General features: G+C 45.6%; 1 protein-coding gene across 7 annotated transcripts in view; it reads right to left on the bottom strand.

The window, feature by feature from the left end:
- Positions 1-24390, bottom strand: part of ADGRG2 (adhesion G protein-coupled receptor G2) — a 135079-nt gene extending 110689 nt beyond the window's left edge. For all 7 annotated transcript variants that reach the window (XM_044234411.1, XM_044234414.1, XM_044234407.1 and 4 more), the window contains exon 1: positions 24327-24390. The gene's annotated coding sequence lies outside the window, so the exon portion shown is untranslated. The remainder of the gene's footprint in view (positions 1-24326) is intronic.
- Positions 24391-27434: the final 3044 nt, after the last annotated feature.

Raw genomic sequence — 27434 nt, 5'->3', positions numbered from 1 at the left:
AATGAAAATGTTCTGGAATTAGATGGTGGTGATAGTTACACAACCCTGTGAATACACTTTAAAAAGACTGAATTGCAGGGGCGCCTGCTTGGCTCAGTGGGTTAAGCCGCTGCCTTCGGCTCAGGTCATGATCTCAGGGTCCTGGGATGGAGTCCCGCATCGGGCTCTCTGCTCAGCGGGGAGCCTGCTTCCTCCTCTCTCTCTGCCTACTTGTGATTTCTCTCTCTCTGTCAAATAAATAAATAAAATCTTTAAAAAAAAAAAAAGAAAGAAAAGAGCCCGGGCTCTGCTGTTGACAACCTTTGTGAGCTGTGGCCAAGGCATTTAATTTCTGTCGTATGTTTCCTCTTCTGAGAAATGGGGGTAATATTAACCTACCTCCCAAGTGGTTGCAAGGTGCAGATGAGATTATGTCAAAGTAATTTTGGAAAAAATGTCTAATGCCACAGAGGCATGTGGCCGGCTCAGTCAGAAGGGCCTGTGACTCTTGATCTCAGGGCTGTAAGTCTGAGCCCCAATTTGGGTGTGGAGATGACTTAAAGATAAAATCTTGGGCACCTGGGTGGCTCAGTGCCTGCCTTGAGCTCAGGTCATGATCCCAGGGTCCTAGGATCGAGCCCCACGTCGGGCTCCCTGGAAGGCAGGAAGCCTGCTTCTCCCTCTCCCTTTGCTGCTCCCATGCTTGTGTTCCCTCTCTCACTGTGTCTCTATCAAATAAATGAATAAAATCTTTTAAAAAAAAAAAAGGTAAAATCTTTTTAAAAAAATGTATAATGCTACAAATTCAAGGCGGTTTCACTCACATCTTAATGAGGTACTTCATGGAACTCTATGGTGATTCTAAGGTGTATACATAAAAGCATGCCCAAGACGACTTAACAAAGAAGAACAAGAAAGGAAGCCTTCACCTACCAGACACTAAGACTCATTAGAAAGCTGTCGCAATCAAGGCAGTGTAGTATTCTCTCACAATTAGAAAAATACAGCGGGGAAGGCAAGTTTGGGCAAACCCAGAAACAGATCCACACATAAGGGCACTTGGTTAATAAAGGAAGTGCGAGGGTTAAAGCAGCTCAGGAGGGACGCCTGGGTGGCTCAGTTGGTTAAGCAGCTGCCCTCGGCTCAGGTCATGATCCCAGGGTCCTGGGATCGAGTCCCACATAGGGCTCCTTGCTCAGCAGGGAGCCTGCTTCTCCCTCTGCCTCTGCCTGCCTCTTTGTCTGCCTGTGCTTGTTCGCTTTCTCTCCCTCTGTCTCTGACAAATAAATAAATAAAGTCTTAAAAAAAAAAAAATAGATGTTTCTTTAAAGCAGCTCAGGAGGGCAAGGATCCTGGGTTTCCAAATGAAGAACAATCCAGATTCGTCCCTCAATTTCAATTAGACAATGCAGTGTAAAAAGCCAACATTTAAAACTTTCAGTAGACAGGGGCGCCTGGGTGGCTCAGTGGGTTGAGCCACTGCCTTCGGCTCGGGTCATGATCTCAGGGTCCTGGGATCGAGTCCCGCGTCGGGCTCTCTGCTCAGCGGGGAGCCTGCTTCTCTCTCTCTCTGCCTGCCTCTCCATCTACTTGTGATCTCTCTCTGTCAAATAAATAAATAAAATCTTTAAAAAAAAAAAAAAACTTTCAGTAGACAATACAGAACAATATATTTAGATATTCAGGAGAGGAACACAGAAAGAGCAAATCAGGGGTACCTGGGTGGCTCAGTGGGTTAAAGCCTCTGCCTTTGGTTCGGGGCATGGTCCCAGGATCCTGGGATCGAGTCCCGCATCCCGCTCTCTGCTCAGCAGGGAGCCTGCTTCCCTCCTCTCCCTCTGCCTACCTCTCTGCTTGCTTGTGATCTGTCAAATAAATAAATAAAATCTTTAAAAAAAAAAAAAAAGAGCAAATCATAAAAGAAAAAAAAAGCAGAAACTACATTAAAAGTAAGAACTTTATCAGAACACACCATAAAAAGTGACAAAATAAGCCACAGCCTGGGGGTCACTGTCAATTACACATATCATAAAAAATTAATTTCCAGAATAAAGACCGTCTACAGATCAATACAAAGAATACTAACAACCTGATAGAACACAGGCAAAAAACTGGAACCAGAATTTCATAAAGATGAAGCTGAAACAGCCAGTGAACAACGGTACTCAAGAAATGCAAATCAAGGGGCACCTGGGTGGCTCCTTTGGCTAAGCGTCTACCTTCAAAGCTCAGGTCATGATCCTAGGGTTCTGGGATCGAGCCACATAATGGGCTCCTTCTCCCTCTGCTTATTCTTTCTCTCTCTTTCTCTCTCTCAGTCAAAGAAATAAATAAAATATTTAGAAAAAAGAAATGCAAATCAAAACCAAAAGACATGGGCGCCTGGGTGGCTCAGTGGGTTAAGTCACTGCCTTCGGCTCGGGTCATGATCTCAGGGTATTGGGATCGAGTCCCGCATCGGGCTCTCTGCTCAGCAGGGAGTCTGCTTCCTCCTGTCTCTCTCTGCCTGCCTCTCTGCCTACTTGTGATCTCTCTCTGTCAAATAAATAAATAAAATCTTTAAAAAAAAAAAAAAAAAGCAAAAGACATACAATATCATGCCTACCATCTTAGCAATATTCAAAAGTCTAACTATGCTAAGTGTTGGCAAGGATTCTGCTGCTTAGGAAAGTAATCTGGTAATATCTAGTACAGGTGAAGAGGCATATATCCTACCATCCAGCACTTCCATTTCTAGATATAACGTCTAGAGAAACATTCATTTATCAATACAAGGAAATATGTTCAAGGCTGTTCATTTTTTTTAAATATTTTATTTATTTATTTGACAGACAGAGATCACAAGTAGGCAGAGAGGCAGGCAGAGAGAGGAGGAAGCAGGCTCCCCGCTGAGCAGAGAGCCCGACGCGGGACTCGATCCCAGGACCCTGAGATCATGACCTGAGCCGAAGGCAGAGGCTTTAACCCACTGAGCCACCCAGGTGCCCCAGCAGCTTCATTTTTAATAACAAAATCTGAAACAACGTAAATAACAATAGAATATGTATAATACATACAATAGAATATTTATAAATACATATTTACGTAACAGAATAACACAGAGCAGAGAAACAGAAATGACCTAGAGCTACACGTAGCAACGAAGATATAGCTCAATCATGTTGTCTGAAAATGAAAACTGCAGAGAATGGGCCAGTAAAGAGCTACCAGTCATATAAAGTTTAAAAGTGGGGCGCGTGGGTGGCTCATTTGTTAAGCATCTGCCTTCGGATCAGGTCCTAATCCTGGGGTCTTGGGATCGAGCCGTGTGTCGGGTTCCCTGGTCGACGAGAGGCTTGCTTCTCCCTCTCCCACCCCACCCCCCACTTGCATTCCCTCTCTTGCCTGTGTCTCTACCAAATAAATAAATAAAACATTTTCAGTTGGTTGGACGACTGCCTCCGGCTCAGGGCGTGATCCTGGAGTCCCGGGATCGAGTCCCGCATCGGGCTCCCAGCTCCATGGGGAGTCTGCTTTGCTCTCTGACCTTCTCCTCGCTCATGCTCTCTCTCACTGTCTCTCTCTCTCAAATAAATAAAATAAAATCTTTAAAAATAAAAAAATAAAATATAAAGCTTAAAAGCACACAAGTAGCATTCTCTTTTGTTTAGGGAAGTATACCTATGTAGGATAAGTGTGAGGAATATATGAGAAGATAAACACCAATTTCAGGATAGTGCTGACCTCTGTGCACTTTTTTGAGACCAGTGGATGGCCAGGGTTGAGGATCCCCTGATGACACCATTGATGGAATAGGTTCAAACTATGCAGTTTCCTCAGCAGAATTGAACGAGAACTGACCCGCCCTCAGTGGGTTCCCAAAGGAGTAAAGGCCACATAGCAGTCACAGCCATGTCCCTGACTGATATACACAGTGTTCTGAGGACCTGAGCCAATTTTCCAGAAGCAGCTGACCCCAGCAATAACCCACAAGAAGGGCTCAGTTCACCTCAGGTACCATTTTGGTTCTAGCCAGGGAGGAAACTGGACTATCGAAGTGGAAATATCCTGGTTAATAAAGGGTTACCATTTAGGGCTGCCTGGGTGGCTCAGTGGGTTAATTGTCTGCCTTCAGCTCAGGTCACGATCCCAGGGTCCTGGGATCGATCCCCACATTGGGCTCCCTGTTCTGCGGGGAGCCTGCTTCTCCCTCTGCCCCCTTGCTTTCTCACTCTCTTAAATAAATAAATAAATAAATAAAATCTTTTTTAAAAATAAATAAAGGATTACCATTTAGTAACAAACATTAACAAAGATCATCAAAACCACAGTTAATATGACAATCATCCCATACATAATTTAATCCTCAGTAACTCAAAAAGTACTTTAGACTCCAGGAGCACCTAAGAGGCCTTATGAAAACATCTATTGTCATCAGACATAATTTTCTGGCTAATAGAACGTCCGTGTTGATAGAAGGCTGGATAAGCCAATGCCAATGTACTTCCACCTCTCCCTTTGCACAGAGTCAATAGAACTCCTTCTTTAAAAGACAGTGTCTTTTGGGGCGCCTGAGTAGCTCAGTCAGTTAGGCGAATGATGGTCGACTTTGGCTCAGGTCATGATCTCAAGGTTGTGAGATCGAGCCCTGTACTGAGCCCCAAGTCTAGTTCCACACTGGGGAAGTAGACTACTTAACATTCTCTTTCTCTCTCTCTCTCCCTCTGCTTCTCAGGCCCCTCCGCACACACATTCTCTCTCTCTCTCTCTTGCTCTCTCTCTCTAAATTAAAAAAAAAAAAAAATATATATATATATATATGGCAGTATCTATCAAATCACTCACACATCCAAGAAAGCAGGGTCAAATACTCAATTCTTTTATCTTAAGGTTATTTTACAGGAACCGATAAGAAAATAATTCTGAGGACTTGAACAAGCCCTGGCAAAAATCAATGGACAGACACTGCTTGGAGAAAACCAACTTCGATTTTAGTACCCTTTCTGTGCTCTCGGTGGGGCCCATCCCTAGTCTACAGGTGTCCAGTGACCTCATACTTTTTGAGCCCCTACCTGCTCTTAGAAGACTTCACAGCAAAACACATAAATCAAGTGCTATGTCCATTTACATTTTAACAATTCTTTAAACCAAAGAAAGACTCCCGAATTGTGGAATTTCAGGATCCTTTGAGATGAACAGAAGAAATGCTGAGGTGTGGGGGATGGGTGGAGCTGGGCACAGTTTTTGCTACGGACCGGACTGTGTACCTTCAAAATTCTTATGTTGAAGCCCTAACCGCCCCTCCCCCACCCCCCACCCACCCCCCCACGCAACCCCCAACCCCCCACCCACCCCCGTGACAGTATCTGAAGATAGGCTCTTTAGGAGATAATTATGTTAAATGAACTCATAAGGGTGGGGCCCTAACCCAGTTGGGTGTGGCTTTATGAGAGAAAGATCTCTCATTCTCTCAAACTTCCACCTCCCCCAGCATCATGTGAGGGTACAGCAAGAAAGTGGCAGTTGGCAAGCCAGGAAGAGAGCCTAAAGTCACAGGGAAGTAGTAGTCGCCTAGCCATCCTTCCTTGAAGTTTTTACAAATGTTTACGTTAAAGGGAGCCCTGTTCCCGAGTGGCTCAGTCAGTTAGGCGTCCTTCTGCTTTGGCTCAGGTCATGATGCCAAGGTCCCGGGATCGAGCCCCACGTCAGGTTCCCTGCTCCTGAGGAGCCTGCTTCTCCCTCTCCTCCCCCTGTTCATGTTCTTCTCTCTGTCTCTCTCTCTCAAATAAATAAAAACCTTAAAAATAGATAGAAATCAGAGAGGGAGAGAAACCATGAGAGTCTCTAGACTCCAGGAAATAAATTTAGGATTACAGAAGGGGGCTCGGGATGGGGCAACTGGGTGACGGGCATTAGGGAGGGCCCGTGTGGTGGTGATGAGCACTGGGTGTTACATGCAACTCATGAATCACTGAACACTACATCAAAAACTAATGATGTACTACTCTATGTTGGCTACCTGAACATAATAAAAAAAAAAATTTTAATTTTTTATTTAAAAAAATTCTTAAAAATTACTTAAATAAACAAACAAAGCTAGCCCTGTTGATGTAGCATGTACCCTTAAATTATCAAATCTAAAGGACCAGGACCCCTGAGTGGCTCAATCGATTAAGCAGCTGCGTTCAGCTCAGGTCATGATCCCAGGGTTCTGGGATCGAGTCCCGCATCTGGCTCCTTGCTCAGCAGGGAGCCTGCTTCTCTCTCTGCCTCTGCCTGTTGCTCTGCCTGCTTGTGGGAGCACGCTCTCTCTCTCTCTCTCTCTCTCTCTGACAAATAAATAAATAAATAAAATCTTTAAAAAAAAAAAAAATCTAAAGGACCAAGGGAACCCCAAGAGACCGAAACAAATACATGGGTGTTCCCCTGGTAGGCAGCAGCCCCTGGCAGAGGTACAGCAAGATTGTGAGAAATCCAGTCCAGAGTGGCAGTCAGGCTACCCTCCTGAGCATCCCTGCACGTTGTGAGTTCCAACCAGGTAAGGAGACACGGAAAGGAAGATTCTGCTTACAAGGTCTTGAGGGGGGAAAGCCCGGTCATCGCATACCTTGTGGTCTTGAATTACACCAAGGCTCAGACCCAAATCCAGTTTGGGGAAGGTGGGGTGAGGCAGCTGAAGGCGTGGCTAGAAGGAACACAGATCCTTGATGCAAAGCTTGGGAAACAGGTGTGGGTACATCCTTGAAATTTAACATCCGGAATTTAACAACCTCACGGTAAAAGGAAGGTCCAAGAAAGAGTTTCTTGTCCAAGGGACCGGAGAGCAAACCCACAACAGAATATCGCAGGGAGAGGAGCATGGAGGAGGATACAGCCAGGATGAGGTTTGTGGGGGCCATATGTAGTCAAGAGCTCTGCACACATGATCCCCACCAGCCCAGAAACACAGACGCCTTCTCTCCATGATCGGGTGTATTTCCAGCCATGGAATGGTTAGTGTCAGGCCAACAAAAGAACTAGACCCTGGTGAAACTTCCTTGAGTGAACCCCATGGGGCTCCCATGCAGTCTTCTTGTAATGGGAGTTTTATTAAAACAAACGAAAGTACTTCCTGACTGCTGGCCTCGAAGAACCTTGCCATAGTTGGGGTTCCTCCAGGAGGTGACTGCGGAAGGATTCGAGGGCATGTAGTTAGTTGACTTAGGATGTGATCCCAGTGAACAGGAGAATGGGGAAGTGAGACGGGAGCAGGAATCCAGCGAATACGGGTGCAGTACCCACCCCGTTACCGCCCGGGTCAACTGAACCTCAATCCTGGCAAACTCGGGGGGCAGGTGGAGAACGCCCTTCTGTCTCCGTTATCCCACCTGCGGGCCAAGGAGCTGGACTGTTTATCTCTGACTGTCATTAGGCAGGGGTGGAAGGTGGCTCCAGGGGTGGAATGGGGAGTGTTAATTCCCTGGCTCTCCCAACGACCCCCCCCAACCCCAGGGGCAGGCAGAGTGCACTTGGGGCAGGGAGACGCACAGCTGCTGCCTGGAAGGGGGCTGCTGTGCACCGAAGCAGTTGGGGGGCCGGGGATGTCGACATGGACACCCGGTCTCTGGGGAACGAACGAGGAAGTACGAGATGTTGGAGCCAGGAGAGAAGAGCTTGGTTTTATGCCTGCCCTGCTTCACACCTTTCTTCAGGTCGGTAGCCGGGATTTCGAGTGTGCGTACACGCGTGTGTGTGTGTGTGTGTGTGTGTGTCTTTGGATTGGCGTGTGTTTGAGGCATTCAGCAGTTTCTCTTCGGGTGTCTGGAACATTTGAGAAGAGACTAGATGAGGGAGGTTAATTTCTACTAGAGGATAAAAGAAGCATTCAAAGAGCACAGGCTTTGCCCCTCTGAAAGGGACTGCGCAGAGCTGGTTCTCGGGCCAGCACTGGAAGGACTAGCAGAGAGGCACTTGGGCCAGGATGTTCATCATCTGCAAATAAGCAATGGACAAAGGTTCCACATAATCCCCAACTGTGCTCCAAAGCCTCGCTATTCATTGTGGTCCTCTTTCCCCCCAAATCTCCAGCCCCACCCCAGAGCTACAGAATCAACATTTGCAGGTGAGGGACGCCTGGGTGGCTCAGTTGGTTGGACGACTGCCTTCGGCTCAGGGCGTGATCCTGGAGTCCCGGGATCGAGTCCCACATCGGGCTCCCAGCTCCATGGGGAGTCTGCTTCGCTCTCTGACCTTCTCCTCGCTCATGCTCTCTCTCACTGTCTCTCTCTCTCAAATAAATAAATTAAATTAAAAAAAAAAAAACATTTGCAGGTGATTAGTTTGTACATTTGGAAAGCACTGCTACAAATAACACTGTTCGCTAACTGTTCTCCGTACAGAGCCCATTCAATGTCTGTGTCTCCCACCAAAATCAAGTGGAAGGTTAAGTGCCTTCAGTGTATATTCGCTCTCTCCAATTTGTGGAATAAACTTCAGATCTGCTGAAGGGAGGAAGTTAATGCAACTTGGGACAGTGGAAGAAACTACGGGCAAAACCTGCCGATCTGGATGTAATCGCAACAAAATAAAGCAAACTTTAGTTTTCCAAAAACTTTCAATTACTTCTTTCTGCTCTTCCTTCCTTTTTTATTCTTTGCAAAATTAGGAATCAGTGCTTAATAAGCCTGTACCATTCCAAGTCTATTCAGGTGCATAAATCTTTGCCTCAACATCTGCAAAACATGTTCAACAGTTTCAGGAGTGTTTTCCATTTCAAAATGTGTGTGTGTGTTAGGAAAAGAAAGAGCACGCCAAAAATTCTTAGGATATTTTTTTAAATGACATTGCATATACATAGTTAGGGAATAAGCAAGCACAGAAACGGGCTTCTTAGGAAAAAAAAAAAAAAAAAGAAGTAGAAAAACAAGTGATGCTAAAACTGAATTCAAGTTACAAATAAAAAGCTTCAATATTGTATACGGACACAGACATGTATGTCCACAAAGGTGGCTACTAATCCTAACAGCATGCAGAGGAAAAAATAATTGACAACTGTGAAAATTATTAGAAACAGTTGCCCCTTGAATAATGCCTGGCCTAGGGGTATCCGGCCCTCCCCTTCCCACCACACACACAGCTGATAGTCTGCATATAATTTTTGACTCTCCCAAAATTTAATGACTAATAGCTAGCTGTTGATCCAAAACTATACCGATAACATAAACGGTCAATTAACACATATTTTGTATGCTATATTGTATTATATACTATATTCTTACAATAAAGTGAACTGAGAAAAAAAATTAAGAAAATGATAAGGGGGTGGTGGTATGTCTGGGTGGCTCAGTTGGTTAAGCCTCCAGCTCTTGATTTCAGTCCAGATCATGAGTTCAGGGTTGTGGGATCGAGCCCTGTGTCAGGCTGTGAGCCCAGCCAGCAGTCTGCTGGAGATTCTCTCTCTCTCTCTTTTCCCCATGGCGCCCCTCCCCCGCTCCCGCTTTCTTAGATAAATAAATCAATCTTTAAAAAAAAAAAGAGAAGAAAATCAGGGCACCTGAGAGACGCAGCAAGTTAAGCATCTGCCTTCAGCCGGGGTCATGATCCCAGGATCCTGGGACTGAGCCCATGTTGGGCTCCCTGCTCGGTGGCGAGCCTGCTTCTCCTTCTCCCTCTACCTCTCCCCCTGTTCATGCTTTCTCACTCTCTCTCTCTCTCTCAAATAAATAAAAAAAAATCTTTAAAAAAAAAAAAGTAAAGAAAATCAAAAGGAAAACACATTTGCAGTACTATATTGTAAAAAACCCACATATTAAGTGGACATGCACAGTTCAAAAAACCACACTGTTCAAGGGTTAACTATGTATTTAAAGCATTCTTTTATGTATTTAAGGGAAGCAGAATAGGACACCCCAAAATGTGCCTGATTGGCATAAGGATTACCTTGAGGCTGATTATTTTTAAGAAACAAAGGAGGAGTTCTGAAAACCCAAGTTACCCTTTTGTAAGACACATCTGCATTTATAAAGGCAGTATCAATTTGTAAGGGAGTTTCCCTTCCAGTACCAGGAATATACCCCAATCTCTAGAAGCTCTTATCAATGGAGAAGGTAAGGACTTAGAACTGCATAACAACCTTACCCTTGTCTATTGTGGTTTTCCTGGTAACCCCCCATTAACTGATCCCCACCTCCCCAACATCTTCTTTTGTCTTTAGCTGGAGATGGCATTTAAGACGATGTCTTGCACAATTTGGGGAAGTTACTCAGTTTTCCTGTGTCTCTGCCACGCAGGCAGGAGGTATACATGTTACTAAATTTGTTTTTCTCCTGTTAATCTGTCTTTTATTCCAGTGAGGAGCAGGGGAGGTCTCAGCCAAGAATCTGAAAGTATAGACAGGAAATTATTTTCCTCCCCTACGGTATTTACTAGATAGTAATGCACACATGTGTTCATCAAAAGATATGTCCAAGAGTGTTTCTCACAGCACTATTTATAAAAGCCTAAGACCAAAGAAGCCAATAGTCCACTGACAGCAGAAAGGATAAATCGTGGTACAGTCCTAACAGAATACGGCAACTTGAGTGCACACAACAATACAGATGAATCTCACAATCACTGAGTGAAGATAGTCAGATGTTCCAGGTGGTACCATATATATGAAACTGGAGAATGGGCAAAATCAATCTGTAACATCTGAAAGAGAAGAGCAGTTAATTTGGGGAGGTAGTGACCAGAAGGAGAAATGGAAGGTTTCAGTTGCTGCTCATGTACTAATTCTTCATGTGGGGGGCTGGTAGCAGGTGCGTGCGGTTTGTGAAAAGTCATTGAGCTGCTCATTTATAATACGTATAATGTGTATTTCAATTAAAAGTTGAATTTTAAAAATATATGTAAGGGTGCCTGGGTGGCTCAGTCAGTTTAGCGGCTAACTCTTGACTTCGGTTCAGGTTATGATCTCAGGACTGTGCGATCAAATCCCGCATCCAGCTCTATACTCAGCAGGGAGTCTGCTTGAAATTCTCTCTCTCTGGCCCTCCCCCTGTTTGTGTCCTCTTGTTCTCTCTCTCTAAAATAAATAAATCTTTAAAAATAATAATACATTAAAAATATATGCATATACACTTAATACATTTTCACAAATGAGTCAAAAAAAAAAAAGGTAAGACCCAATATATCCATATCCATGAAATGGTACCTGACACACTTGTCTCCTCTCACTAAAGATAGATGCTGATTAGTCAAAGAAAATGACTAATAATGATGCATAGGTGACAAATATCACAAGAGTGACTAACGGTACACAGCTACAGACTCATGTATGAACAAGGAGTACAATGAGCATTGATTCACTTAAAGAATGTAAATCCTAGGGGTTCCTGGGTGGCTCAGCGGGTTAAAGCCTCTGCCTTCGGCTCACGTCATGATCCCAGGGTCCTGGGATGGAGCCCCACATCAGGCTCTCTGCTCAGCAGGGAGCCTGCTTCCTCCTCTCTCTCTCTCTGCCTGCCTCTCTGCCTACTTGTGATCTCTGTCTGTCAAATAAATAAATAAATAAATAATCTTTAAAAAAAAAAATCTGAGACCCAGTCTTACAGTGAGGAAGGCCAGGAAAGTCCCACATTGAAAAATGTGACATTGTTGATTCCTGGAATTCTAGCACTGTTTTGTCCCCCCTCCTTGGTAAAATGTAATTCCCCTTTGTCTGGAATCTCTAATAATTAGGATCCTAACACATATGCATCTGTTTATCAAATCACTGTTCTCACCAGAAGCTTCTGGACTTAGCCCCAGAAGAAGATGGACACTCGTGTTAGAAAAAGAACATTTTGTGTCTTCAAAGTGCTGGAAATTATGTTAGGCAATTTAAATGTATCATTCATGCATCAAATATTTATTGAATACCTACTATATACCAAATACTGTTCTAGGCACTACAGATAAAGTGTCGTTCCTGCTCACATTCTAGCTGAAGGAGAGAAGGAGAGGGAAGGGGGAACAATAAATACACGAATAAGAAAACAAATAGAATAATAAAGTGCAATGTTGAGAATTAAAGTAAGATGAGGGGCGCCTGGGTGGCTCAGTGGGTTAAAGCCTCTGCCTTCGGCTCAGGTCATGATCCCAGGGGCCTGGGACCGAGCCCCACATCGGCCTCTCTGCTCAGCAGGGAGCCTGCTTTCTCCTCTCTCTCTGCCTACTTGTGATCTCTGTCTGTCAAATAAGTAAATAAAATCTTAAAAAAAAAAAAATAAAGTAAGATGAGAAGGATACAGAGAGTAACATGTTGGCTATTCTAGATCAAGTGATCATAGGTGATATTTAAACTGAGATATAAATGATGAGAAACCAGCCATAGAAAGATTGGGGAGGGGACAAAGAGAACATTCCAGGGCCAACAGTTAGTACAAAAGACCAAAAGGAGCTTGATGGGCTGGAAGAATGAAAAGGAGGATAGTGGTCTTCAACAGATACAGGTGAACAGTAAGGAAGTGACATCCAATTAATGCTTCTAAAAAGATTCTCTAGCTGCTGTATGGAAAATGGATTATAGGAGGCCACTGCAATTATCCAAGAACGAGATAGTGGCAGACACAGAGTGAAGGCACAGAGAAGCCGAACACCTGGGATCTACTTTGGGAGCCAAATTGACAAGATTTGCTGATGCGCTTTGGATATGGAACATGAAATTTGTAGGCTTGGGGCTTGGGCAAGTGGGTGGATGGTGGTGCCACAGACAGACATGAGGAAGAGAATCAGGTTTGGTCTGGGCGCTGGGGGCGGGGGGCGGTGGCAGAGAATCGGGATTTTGCTTTGGAAAGGCGGAGTTTGAGGAAACATGGAGTTTGGGACTCCAATTAGATATCCATGTGAATTAGAAAGTCTTTTTGTTTCAAGATTTTTTTTTTAATTTTAATATTTCAAAAACACAAGATGTTTAAGGCATGACTTTTTCTGTGCTTTCTTCCCCCTTTTTCATTTCTACAGCTTCCATTTCTCATTTCTGAGCCTTTTTGTGTTTTGTTTTGTTTTTTGCCTTTTTGTGTTTTAAGTTACCTCCAAAACTTTCAACATTCTTAGAACTGGTCAATTTATCATCATTGTTTTGTAATATTCCTCAATGATATTTTTGAGCTAGTATAAAAATGAGCTAATAAAAAAAGTGCTCTACTCTATTTTCTGAGACAATGAGATCGACTCTACATTTTAATCTCACAGAGGTTAGTGCAGGATGAATGCCGTGCTAAGGAGGCTGGAGTTCACGTTCTAAAATCAGTGCAAATGAATGAGTTCTGGAGTCCAGTGTACAGCGTGGTGACTCCAGATAACACTATGTATTGTATACTTGAAGTCTGCTAAAAGGGTAGATCCTAACTTCACACACACACTAAAACAAAGGTGTGTGGTGGTGGATGTTAGTTACCTTGAGTGTGGTGATTACTTCACAATGTATACCTACAACAAAACAGCAAATTATACACCTTAAACATGCACAATTCCTATTCGGCAATTATACGTCAATGAAGTTGGGAGAGGGGAAGAGTATATACAACGTTTTTAAAAGTATGCATCAGTGAACCTTGAGTGGCTGCAGGCACTGGCACCTGGATGAAATGCAAAGCCATGAGACTGGTGGGGTCATCTAAGGAGAGGCTGTAAAAAAAAAAAAAAGGAGAGGCTGTAAAGAGAAGAAAAGGAGTCCCCGGCCCTAGAGGGACACCAGCCTTTGTAGGTTGAGCAGAGGAGGAGGAGTCTGAAATGAAGGCTTAGAATAAGTTACCAGATAGAGTAGAAAGTGTAGTACAAGACAGTGTAGAACAATGGAAGCCACAAGGAGGAGGTGTTCATGGAAGGAGGGGATGACCGACTTGTCAAATGCTGCTGCAGAGTCAAGGACAGTCAGTCAGAGAAATGGCGGCTGCCGTATTTGGCAACATGGCGTCTACTGAGAATCAGGACAGGACCCTGATTAGATCAGACAGGGGATGAATGTGTGGTGATGAAGTATGTACAGTCTTTTAAGAGGCTCCTCTGAGAAAGGGTGACCAGTAATGGGGGGACGACAGGAGGGGGCTGCGGAGACAAAAGAGATATTCTTTATTAGAACATGACTGTGAGCTAGTGGTAATGATCCAGACAAGAGAGAGGGGTGCACTGAAGCAGGGAAGAATGAGGGGGACAGGATTAAGAATTTCGTCCTTCCCAACACGAGAACAAAAACCATTAAGTACAGTAATGAATTACAAACCACTGAAAAAATAGGAATTCTGGAGTCCATACCAGTAATAAATACATGAATAAAAAAATAAATGGGGAAGAGAGAAAGGGGTCTTGGTGAGGGCCAACTGGTAAATATGGAGAGAATATCGGAGTTGGAAACTCACATTAAGGATTGGATCAGGCAAAAATCACCACTGAATGCTGAATCTAGAGAGAAATACTGATGAGAAGTGGGCTATCTGTGTCTTCCCCTAGATGACTCACTAAGAGCAACCACACACTGGAGAAATAAGACAACATCTTGACCAGGTGATCAAAATTAACATCACCAACGAGGAAGAGGGACATCTGCGTGGAGGCCACTTTTAGGCAAAGAGGCTTGAGCAACAGGATGCAGACAGGGCCACAGTGACGCCCTCGCTGCATACAACAGGCCCATCAGCCGCCCGCACACCTCACAATACCCCTAGGCCCTAACTAGCCAATGGGCTACTTACAACTACGCACAGTTCCCAGAAGAGGGGAAGGTTCCATACGTCACCATACCTCCTCATCTTCCCCTTTTAAAAACAGCCCCCACCCACTGCCTCACTGCAGACAGCCTCCCCTCTGCTGTCCTGCCCACCACCTCCTGGGTGTAGCCAGTAAACTTCTATCTCCTTCGTTCTGCCTCAGGTGAACCCTTTCACCTCCTGCCCCACTGGCCTCCACCTGATTGTGGCCCCACATTGGCCAGACCCCATTCGATCGAGATACCCCATTTAGGCACCAGATTCTGGGGACTGTGGGCCTGCAGATGTAATACCCTGAGGACACAATATCACCTATGCAGTATTCTGACCCAAGATGCATAATCTGTATCTAATCACAAGAAACATCAAACAAACCCAAATTGACCAATGTTTCTTAAAAAGACAGGGAGATGGTCTGCATGCATCCTAAATGCTAAAGGGGAGAAGCATTTGCCACCCCCAAAATGGGCTTCTTTGGCCTAAGGATTATTTTAAATGAATTATTTCTAAGAAAAGCAGATGTAAGAGAAGCTCAGAAAACCCACCAACATTACCCTTTTGTAGGAGACATTTACATGTATAAGGGAAATGTCCATCTTTAAGGGTGTCTTCCTCTCTGCCCCAGGAAAGGGGGGGGGTGACTCTAAATCTCCAGGATCTCTCCCCAGCAGATAAGGCAGGACTTAAATCTGCATCACAGTCCTACTCCTGTTTACTGGGCTTTGCCTGCTCACCTTCCACAACCGCCTCTCCACCCTCCGCCCCCAAATTTCCTCTGGGCCTTAGCTGGAGATGGTGTGAAGGTGGTGACTTGGGCCATTTCACAGAGTTACTCAGCTGTCCCAGGTGCACATGTTATTCAAGTTCTTTGTTTTTCTCTTGTTAATCTGTCTTGTATTGGAGGGGAGGGCGTTTTGTAGAGGAAAAATTACTTTTCCTTCCCCACACTGCCAATGTCATAAAAGACAAAGAAAGGCTGTGGAAACATTCTAGACTAAAGGATGCTAAGAGAGGAGACCACTGTGAACACCCCTCGGGCAAATCCTGTGCCAGAAGGAAAAAAATGCTGTAAAGGATGTTATCCTGTCTATTGTCTAACTTGGAAGACAAATAGCAGATTAGGTAAACAAACAGGCAAAAACAAATAGCAGATTAGGTAACAGCATAATATCCACGTTAAATTTACCAAAGTTGACAGCAGCGCTGTGCTTATGTAAGCAAATATTCTTATTCTTCAGAAACCCATTCCAAAGGGCTTAGGAGTAAAGGCCACGCTGCATTTAACACCATCAAACAGCTCAGACAGGGGATGTGAGCGTGCAGGAGTGCAGAGGAGAGAGCAACTGGGTAAGAAGAGAGGAATCTGGACAAGGGGCATATGGGTGTTTGCTGTACAATTTTTATTTTTGCAACTGACTTACAAGGTTTGAAACTATTTCCAAATAAAAAGCTTTGATTTATTTAAGTAGGTGCCACACTCGAAGTGGGGCTTGAACTCATGACCTTGAGATTAAGAGTCGAGTGCTCTACTCTACGGACTCAGCCAGCCCGGTGCCCTTCCACATAAAAAGCTTTTAAAGGGGGGAGGGGGGCGCCTGGGTGGCTCGGTGGTTTAAAGCCTCTGCCTTCGGCTTGGGTCATGATCCCAGGGTCCTGGGATCGAGGCCCGCATCGGGCTTTCTGCTCAGTAGGGAGCCTGCTTCCCCCTCTCTATCTGCCTCTCTGCCTACTTGTGATTTCTGTCTGTCAAATAAATAAATAAAATCTTTTTTAAAAGGGGGGGGCCGAATATGTCCTTGAGAAGGCAAAGAGGGTAAGAGGTCCAGAGCCCGGAAAAGCAGCCAGTCTCTGACATACCAGGCACGTTTCATTCGGTTTCACAGCACCAGTGGGGAGCACCAGGAGTAGTTAGCATTTGTACGAAAGTGGGCACTTTGGGAGTTTAGGCGGAGGATCTAAGGAGGCTGGGTCAGCGGCTGGTGTAGGAGGACGGAAACAATAAAAGGCGCCAAACAGCTGTTTTGGTGAAGAGACAAGGAAAGAAACCTACCACCCAGGCAGAGTAGGCTTGCCGGGCATTGCTGAAAGCGCCATTGAGGTTTGCTAAGGTCGAGACCTGGACCTAGACATCCGTATGGATTCTGAAAACTCCCCAAGTGATTTGAGCGGGCAGCCAGCTTTCAGAACTACTGTGCTAAGGCAGGATTTCTCAAGTCTAACACTGTGGGCTTTGGGGCCAGATCATTCTCGGTGGGGGATTATGGGGGGCAGGGGTTCCGTGCATCACAGGATATTTAACAACATCCTGGCCCCTACCCACCAGATGTCCGTAGCACCCCCACCTCTGCCAGTCACAACAGGCAAAATTCGCCAAATGTCTCCAGTAGGGCAAAATCGGCCCTGGTGAAGAACCACTCCTTAACGGGGCACCTGGGTGGCTCAGTGGGTAAAAGCCTCTGCCTTCGGCTCAGGTCATGATCCCAGGGTCCTGGGATCGAGCCCCGCATCAGGCTCTCTGCTCAGCAAGGAGTCTGCTTCCCCCACCCCTCTCTGCCTACTTGTGATCTCTGTCAAATAAATAAATAAAAATCTTTAGGGGGGGGAAAAAAAAAAAGCTCCGTAAGAGAATAAAGGCCATAAACATGACGTGTTGATAAAAGTTAGGAACTGTGTATGCTCCCTGTTGCCATGAGCACTGTGTAGGCTCTGAAATCACAGGGTTGGTGTTCAAAGCCTACATCCATTAGTTACCTTTTGTATGTCCTTGGCCAAGTTACTTAACCTCTGTGCCTCGGTTTCCTCATCCGTAAAATGACAGCAGTACGTGCCTCAAGAAGTTGGAAGGATTAAATGAGGGAATATGTGTAAAGCAGGAAGACCAGTGCCTGCTCATTAAATATCAGCTATTAGCTATCCTTATTACCATCAAAGAATCAGAAATGCAGTAGACACCAGATGTCTGTTGATTAACGAACAGCTTAGATTAGAATATACTCCATCCTTAACCAACAGAAAGTGCTATACTAAAATGGAACAGAAAAGCAGAGAGTACATTGAAATTTGCTTAGGATTAGTGTCCTGATTTCTTCTAGATTCCAGGCAGATTCTAGATTCCTCATTCATCCGGTTGGCCAATACTTACTGAGCACCTACCATATCCCCCATTCTAGGTCCTGAGAACACAGCACTGAGCAAGACACAAAATCCTCGCTCTCTGGGAATTTATATTCCAGCAGGGGAAAGACGACAAGGAATCACCACTAATTAAATGACACAATTGCAGATAACAAGTCGTGAGGTAGAAAACAAAAGCAGGATGTGGGGATGGCCATTCACAGACCATTCACAGCGGTTAGCAGGGAATGTTGTTTTGGAAGGATAACAACAAGTTATCTGAACATTTGATGAAATGGTGAAATGGTGCTCCGTAAGGGCAGCACAGCTAACGCGCCCGTGTGTTTGGGGGAAGTGTGAGAATGGGGGTGAAGGCCACATAGGGCCTCGGAGGCTACAGTGAGGAACCGGGGTCTTATTTGAAGTGTGGTAGAGGTTATTAGATGGTTTGGGGCAGTGGGTTTCCAGAGGCTGCATGTGCAAGCTGTTCTTTGGGGTCAAGGGTGGATGCTGGTTTAAAGGCGACACAGTAATTCAACAGTGAAATGTCTCACTTTGCAGCACAGCAGGACCTGATATGAAATAAATCTGTCTAGGACACCGGGCAGCAGTCGGGGGGCTTAGACACTAAAGGGACAGGTTTATAAACCAGTGTTTTATGAAAGAGTGGCTGCATCCCTTTACAGGGAAATGATCATCATTTTTAGATGAAATAGAACAGACGGAAGGAAAATGAAACTGTCAGAGTATAGTGCACAAAGCCAAAATGCATAAGACTTTGTAAGATCCTATATTTCAGTCTTCTGTAGGTAGGTTCATACTAGGTTGAGATGTAAAATGTACTTCTCACTATGGATGGCAGGCAAGAAAGTTTGAAAACACTACCAAAAGTTAGCTTATTTATTCATAAGTAGGTTATATAATCTGTCCCTTTATTTTCTCTCTTTCTTGCTGTACCTGGCATCCTCCCAAATGAGGACATTATAAAAAGCTCCAAAGGTAGTATCTTCATAGTCTAAATGAAACAACTGACTTGTATTACACTTTAACCTTCTCCTCCAGGGAGATCAAAATATGACCCTCTGTAGAAGCTGGGAAGAGTGACTCACCTCTAAACTGTTAGGCTTTTTCAATAGAAAAAAAGAATCTAAGCAGACCACGAAATTTTAAAATTAAACTTGAGACGTTTAGAAGCTCCAAATGCAAAGAAACTTCCGGACGATAGTAAGAATAAGGACCAGAACGTTAGAGCAAGCACAATACCCAGTAGGAAAGCATCAGACTCATTCCCACCCAAATCAGATACTCAACAGTGCCCTAGAAGGAAGCCTAGCCACTAAGGCAAGCAAGTAAAATGAGAGAAAATATGGGGAGTGGGGACGGGAAATCCCTGTATTGTTTCATTTCCAGAAAGTTTGATTGTCTACCTTAAAAATCCAAGAAAACTCAATAGAAGAACTTTGAACTAATAAAAATTCAGTAGCATGGCTTGAATATGGATGGACCTACGAAAAAATAAATAACCTTTCTATACAAGAGTACTGGAAGTGTAAAATGAAATGGGAATAAATGATACAATTTCTAAAAGCAATAAAAAGTATACCCACAAAACAATCTAGGAATTCACCTTGCAAGAATGTGTAAGACCTACAATGTAGTATAGGCATGAGGCCAGACATACGGATGAATGGAACAGAACAGAATTCAAAAATAAATGCACAGAGGGGTGCCTCGGTGCCTCAGTCAGTTAAGCGTCCGACTCTTGATTTGGGCTCAAGTCATGATCTCAGAGTTGTGAGATCGAGCCCCATGTCAGGCTGCACTGGGCGTGGAGCCTGCTTAAAATGCTCTTCTCTTTCTCCCTCTCTCCCTCTCTCTCCTCCCCTCTCTATCACACCACATCCCCTCCTACCCCGTCTCTAAAATAAATACATAAATAAACAAACCTACACATATACAGCCAATTAATTTTTGACAAAGGGACCAAGGGAATACAAGGAGGTAAGTATGGTCTTTTCAACAAATCGTATTGGAAGGACTGGCTATCTATATGAACAAAAGTGAATCTTGACCCACACAAAAGTTAACCGAAATAAAGCCATAAAAAGATAAAACAATAAAATGTCCAGAAAAAATCCTGGTAAAGGTGAAGTAGACAAAGATTTATCAGGTTACTAAAACTGCTATCTATAGAAGGAACAAAACCTGATAAATTAGACTTAATCAAATTGAAATCTTCTACTCTGGGGCACCTGGGTGGCTCAATGGGTTAAGCCTCTGCCTTTGGCTCAGGTCATGATCTCAGGGTCCTGGGATCGGACTCTCTGCTCAGCAGGAAGCCTGCTCCTCCTCTCTCTGCCTGCCTCTCTGCCTACTTGTGATCTCTACCTGTCAAGTAAAGAAATAAAATCTTCAAAAAAAAAAAAGATCAAAGCTATTCTTATTTAAAAAAAAAAAGAAATCTCATACTCTTCAAAAAAACATCATTAATTCCACTTTTATGATGTATAAGTCAAATAAAATAGCCAAACTCATAGAAACAAAGGGTAGGATGGTGGTTGCCGGGGGCTGGGGGAGGGGGAAATGGGGAGTTAGCATTCAATGGGCATAAAGCTTCAGCTGTGCACAATGAATCCATTCTACTAGATCGGCCGCTTGACAGGACACCTATAGTGAACAGTCCTCTACTATACACTTAAAAATTTAAGAGGGTAGCTCTCAAGTTAAGAGTTCTCACATCACAAAAAGAAAATGCAAAAGCAAGCCACAGACTTAAAGAAAATGTTTGCAATAGATATCTGACCTATATCCAGATATATGATATCAGAGCTCTCGTGACTCACTCAGCCAATACAATCTAGAAAAACAGACATTTCATAAGATATACAAATAACCAAAAAGCACATGAAAAGATGCTGAACATCCCTAGTCATTAGGGAAGTGCAAACTGAAACCACAGAGCGCGGCCACCACAAACCCACTGGAACGGCTAAGACAAAAATCAAACTGACTATACCAAGTGCCGGCGGGGAGCAGCCCACGCAGCTGGACCTCTCATACATGGCCAGTGGCGGCACACTGGCGTGTAGCCGCTTGGGGAAAGTCTGGCCATTTCTTACAAAGTTAGATTTACCATATAACCCAGCGGCAATCCTATTTGGAGGTATTTACCTGAATGAAAGTGTATGTTCACACAGGAAGCTGTCTGTGAACGTTCACAGTGGCCCTATCCATAAGCACAGAAAGTCAGGGGAAGGATAAACTGTGGAATAGTACTCAGCAATAAAAAGGAACAAATTACTGATTCACGGGACACTGAGAAATCTCAGATGCATTACGTGAGGTGAAAGAAGCCACGCTCAGAAGGCCACATCATTTATGAATCCAGTCGCTGGGCATTCTGGAAAAGATAAAGTTACAGCAACAGAAAGTAAATCAATGGTTGCCAGGGGCTGAGTATGGTGGAGGCGGCTGACTACAGAGGAGTCAAAAAGGAATTTTCTGGAGTGACCAAATTCTTCTGTCTTGCTATGGTGCTCATTAGATGGCCATATGAATCTGTCAAAACTTTTAAAACTGTACACAAAGATGATGAATATTATTATACGTAAATTATGCCTCAATCTCAAAAACATGGAGTCAACTCAAGAATTAATTAAGTAGATTTATAAAATGGAACAGAGTGTTCAGAGACTCTTACTTGATTGAGAGAATTTATTTTAATTTTTACCAAATGTTAAGCCCATTTCTTAATTTCCAGTGCCCCCTCCACCTCATACCATGTTCCCAAAACAAGTTCCATGTGGATTAAAGACCCACATATTTTAAAAACCATACACATTTTATTTATTTATTTTTAAGATTTTATTTGTTTATTTGACAGAGATCACAAGTAGGCAGAGAGGCAGGCAGAGAGAGTGGAGGAAGCAGGCTCCCCGCTGAGCAGAGAGGCCGATGCGGGGCTCGAAGGAGGGGCTCGAAGGACCCCGGGATCACCCTGAGCCGAAGGCAGAGACTTTAACCCACTGAGCCACCCAGGCGCCCCACCATACACATTTTAAAAGAATTTTTTGCCCTCTATCTTGGGGTAGGGAAGGCCTTTCTCAGCAAGGCCTCAAAACCAGTTCCTAGGTTTTGGCTAAAGGCAGAATCTCTTTTCTAGCTTCCAAATTATAAACATCACGGAAACACATTCTCTGCCCACCCTTTTTTTTTTTTTTTTTTTTTTTTTTTTGGTTAAGGGTGCTCTTCCCACTTTGTAGGGAGTATCTGAAAGGGACTTGGCACTCTCAGGCAGCAAAATGGAAAAACGTGTTTGTCAGTTTCTTGTGAGCAGTGAAAGCACCAGGAACCTACGTAGTGATGTCCCCCTCAGAGTCCCAAATCAGACTCAGCCACGCCACAACCACACCAGAGCCCCTGGAACCAACATGAAGGCCACACAAACGCAGCTTCTTAACCGGCTACCTAACACCTGAGCAAACTTGCTTTGCCATTTCTGGAAGGCTGTTCATGGTACTAAAAACACAGCAGCTCTCTTTTCCCTGCCCAACCTGCCAATGAAATTCCAGTTCTCAAGATGTTTTCTCCCCCTGAACAAAATCATATCCATAATTAAAGTTCAGCTTCTTTTTCTTTTCTGTGTTTCCAACCATTTTTTTTTCTAGAAAATCAAACACACCTGGAGTCTGTGGGCAAGAATTACTCACACGGAAAACACGCTGCATTCCTTCAGTGTTTTTCTATAGCAGAATCTGCTCTATCCCCCTTTTAAGGAAAGTCACCTTGCAGGGATGTGGGAATGTAAAAGCGGTGGGAATCCGATCAGGGCCTGGCATCGCGCTGAGGCCCTGTAAAACAATACCCCTGAACAGCTACAAAATTTGGCCACTTTTTGTTTTCTAGATTTGCATTTGAGATGTAAAAGCAGCCAAACCAAGCAATGTCCAGCTCGTTTCAGATCTTAACTAAGCCAAACTCTGAGACACTAAACAGGTCTCCCCAAATATTTTGGGAATAACACGTATTTTGTCACTTAACTTACAAATTATTATGAGGTCGAACTTAAAACTGTATTGCCTATTAATAACAAAGCTCTTAATAAACCATTAATTATTAATATTAATAAAGCAATACATATTGGCATACCATGTATAACTGAGCTTACACTCCCAGGCTTATCCCTTAAAATAGCCAAAGAGAAAGGAAGAAAGACGGGAGGAACAGCAACATTCGGTTAGACTTCTGCTTAAACCTTCACTCTCCATCACCCACCAGCTCCTAACCCTGATCAAAGAAACAAGTGCTACTTCTGCCAACGGGGACTATTGGGATTCACTACATAATTTGTGAGCCCCAGGGCAGAATGAAAATGCGACGCCCCTCGCTCAAAAAATGAGTAAGAATTTCAACAGTGACAGCAAAGCGTGAAGACCAAAATACAGGTTGTATGCCCACGAAGCCAGCTCGACCAACAGATCATGTATTTGGGTAGTAAGCTAGTAAGAAAAGTAAAGCACTTCGCTTCTTCACGCGTAGCTATCATTTTCATGTGTGTGTGTTTGGGGTGGAGCTGGGACTGGTAAAGTCTTAGGACCTCTTCCCCCCGTCTCTCACTTTCTTAGGTTTTCAGCCTCCTGGCTGAAAAAAGTACTTCTGCTGTGCCTACCGTAGAAAATGTGGTCCATGGAGCCCACCCAAGCATCAGCATCACGTGGGGGCTTGTTAGAAACGCAGGCTGTCGGGTCCCACCCCAGACCTACCGAATCAGAATCTGCAGTTTAGCAAGACTCCCAAGGGATTCGTGGAGAGTACCAACTAAGAAGTGTCACTATCCAGGCAGCCACGGAAAATCTCTGCCTCCCGCCTCATCTGACGCGGGCAAAGCCCGTCTCCTCCTCACCTTGTATATAGTTCTGGAGTCTCGAAAGGGCGAGTCCCAGCCGGAAAGAGCTCGCCCGAGCCCTCCAGCCTCCTCCTTGCTCCCCATGCTCACCCCCAGGCTCCGAACTGCAGCTCCATCCCGCCGCGCCCCCGGACCCAGCCACCTGCTCTGCGTCCAGCCAGACGGCGCCGCGCCGAGCCGTCTGGGGCCCGCGGCGCGTTCGCGCTCCGCAAGCTCCAACGCACCCCACGGCCGGAGCGGTAAACGGAGTCCCCCAAGGGTCCGGTTTCGAGGGCCGTCCGCGGAAACGAGACGCGTGAGTCCGTCTCCCGGAGGAGCGGGGAGAGTTGGAGTCCGTTTGAAGCTTTTAGATACACACGCCGTCCCCCTCACCCCTCCGAGAACGCGTCGCCGGACCCCCTCTCCCGTGGCGCGCACTCTCCCACGGTCGGGGTGCCGGCCCCCGGGGCTCGGCCTCTGCCTCACAGGCCGGCCCCGGCTCCGACTCAGAGCCGCAGCGGGGCGGAGGGAGCGTTCGCCCGGCTGTCCCGTCGCCCTCCAGGTCCAGGCGCTCCGCCCGAGCCGCCCGCGCCCGCCATCGGCTCCCGGGCTGGGTCTCAAGAGCCCGAGGGAACAGCCTCATCCCGGCGCTGCGCGCTTACCTGCCAATCCCGGCAGACCCGCTGGCCGCTGGCGCCCTCCGGCCCTCCTTTTCCCTCCGGCCGCGTCCCTCCCCCTTCCCGCGGGCTGGGCGCCGCCCCCGCCGCTCCGGGACCGCTCGCCCGCCTGCTCTCCAGCAGCCCAGCGCGGCGTGGCGCGTCCGGCGCTCGGCGGCGGCGAGGCTGGGCGCGGAGGCTGGACTCGGAGGTGGGGAGCGGGCGGGGCGCCGAGGGGAGGAGGGCGTGAGCCAGTGGCGCGGCCGGCCGAAGCCCGGCGGGGAGCTCGGGGCAGGGGGGCGGGGAGAGAATCGCGGCCCGCGGGCTGGGCGGTCCACCCCACCCCTGCAGAGGCCCCCGCGACGCTTCGGGACTCCCCGGACCGCGCGACCCTCGGATGCCCAGCGGCGGGTCCGGCGCGCTCCTTGGAGACCCCCCCAAACCTCCAAACCCATCCTCTCACCTTTAGGGGTCGCCCTGGTACCCAAATGCCTGGTTCACTGTTTTCAGCACCGTGCACTGTGATGGGTGGGAGCCCCAGGTCTCCCCTCTGCCACAGGATTCCCAATGCAGAGATCATAATGTCGAACCACTGGAGGGGGATTCGGAGAGATCCCGTAAAAGGAATATTTTCTGGGAAAGGTTTTTAGGTCCACGGCTATTTGGTGAATGACAGGTTACACCGGATACCTAAAAACTGGGATCCCCAGCACTCTACTTGCTGAGTGTGTGCGTGTGTGCTGGAGAGTATATGGAGTGAGTTGTCTCTGGTCCCTTCTGTCTTTTCTGTTAGCATCTTCTCCCTGTGCACGTTCACAGAGTTAAGAACTAAATCTAGATAGGACTTACAAATCACCTAACCAGCTTGTCAAAGTACGCCCATATACAGATGGGAAAATGGAGGATTAAGGGCCTGGACCCGGTTGTACAATTCTAATTACTTGTAGAGACAGAGACTTGGTGGGGGGGGGGGGATAAGCACTCTGAATTTCCCTCCCTGCTTCCTTCCACTGCTGTCCAACCATTCACTTCCACCCTACCCTTTATAGTCAAATAGTTCCTATATTTGCAAAACGCTTTATCACTTTAAAGGCACCATTCTCCTTTGTTAAAACCCGCAGGAGAATATTCCATTGTTCTTTACCACCAAAAGAAGATTCTAGTCTGAATTGCATTCACAGCTCTGGAGAAGGTGTTTATAAAATGCAGGTCTGCAGAACACATCCTGGCTGACTCTGCCCTGTTAAACACAACCCCAGGTTAAGAGGGTCTCCGCTTTGCGGGAGAGGTTGAATTTGTTTTGCAAACTCCGGCTTATTAACACTCACAACATTCTAGGTGGATAAATGAATGGAAAGTGTTTTGAGAGAGACTTTTGACTGGTTGGATTAAGAGAGAGTAGAGGTCAGGAAGCTCATCCAGGTTACATAACAAGTTGAAGGCACAATTATGATAAGGGGGAAACAGTTTCAATAAACGGGGGTTTAATGATATAGCAAAGGACTTAACTATTTCTGTTTGCATTAACTTAACACTTGTATATCTTCGACTTACTAGAAAATAGACTTCGTATTATGCAGAGCCGCCAAAAATCTCATACACTACTATTTGGCAGAATGGATTGAAACTGGGCATACAACTAACCCCACGGCCGGCAGTTGCCCTTCTAGGTGTATAACCAACAGAAGGAGTGCGTATGTTTGCCAAAGGATATGAACGAGAGTGTTCAAAGCAGGGTCTTTCTAACAGCCCTAAAGTGAAAGCTACTCAAATGTCCATCAGCAGTAGAATGGATTGAAAACTTTGCCGTGGTGTAGTCACAAAACAGAATGCCAAAGAGCAAGGAGAAAGCGTGAACCATTGAGGACAGATGGAATTCATAAACGATACTGAGCAAAGGAAATCAGACATGAAAGCATGCACACAATGTGATTCCGTTTATGCAAAGTGTAAAACAGGCCAAACCAACAATCAGATTAGCAGTCTTGGAGAAGTTAGTGACTGGTGGAAGTTACAAGGGGGATAAGAAGGTGATGTCCTGTATCTTTATCTCGGTGTTAACTTCCATAGATGTATTAGGTTTGTGGAAATTCATCGAGCTGCTCGCCTGTGATATGCGCACTTTCCCTATGTAGGTTTTACTTCAAGAAAGGACTTCAATTCTGTCTACCTCATATTAAAAGATGCTTAAATTTCTAAAGTTAAGATGCCAGAATAAATACGCTTTTCCTTTAAACAACCTTGCTGTTTAAAAAAAAAAGGACACTCGAAGGAAGTATGTCTAAAACACAAAAATGAGAGAAGAGACTTCTTTGCCTGAAATTAAAATTCAGATTTTGATGCACTTTCAGCCGAAATTCTATTCCCCTTGGCACACGCTGTCAGGTCAACATAACTCTGCCATCCTGACCGAAGGAAGAAGAAAGAGGCTAGGACTGAAGAAGTGGCCGGCGCTCCAGCCACGGGGCACTCTGCCCTTTCCGTGAGAAGGGCCCTGGTCACACACCTCCGCGGGCACTGTCTGGTGACATGGGGGAGGGCTGAGGGTGCCCACGATCTGCAGTCCAATCTTAAATCTATGGGAGCACAACCCAGAGGCTGCCGTCCCAACGACTGGAGAGTGGGCGATTTGGATCTTGCCCCACAGGATATTTGAGCCCGTAATAGAGTTTAAGCCCCAGCATCAGTAGGTCAAGAAACACGGCACAGCCTGAGTAGGGAGGGCACAAGGCCTCGTCCTCCTCGTCCCCTCCCTCTAGTGGACCCCAGAGTATGGGCTCTCAGCAGAGGGAGGTGGAAAGAAGAAAGGGCTCAAGGCCCAGTTCTCTCCTTAGAACTTCAGCTGCAGAGGTGTCTGGGTGGCTCAGTGGGTTAAAGCCTCCATCTTCGGCTCCGGTCATGATCCCAGGGTCCTCGGATCGAGCCTCGCATCGGGCTCTCTGCTCAACAGGGAACCTGCTTCCTTCTTTCTCTCTGCCTGCCTCTCTGCCTACTTGTGATCTCTATCTGTCAAATAAATAAATAAAATCTTTATTTTAAAAAAAACTTCAATTGCAACTTCCCCTGGGGCCAAATAGTCTACAAAGATACCACACAATGGTCTCTAACAGATTT

Source organism: Neovison vison, chromosome X (assembly GCF_020171115.1).
Source record: "Neovison vison isolate M4711 chromosome X, ASM_NN_V1, whole genome shotgun sequence".
NCBI classification, from domain to species: domain Eukaryota; kingdom Metazoa; phylum Chordata; class Mammalia; order Carnivora; family Mustelidae; genus Neogale; species Neogale vison.
This window is presented reverse-complemented; position numbering and strand designations above follow the sequence as displayed.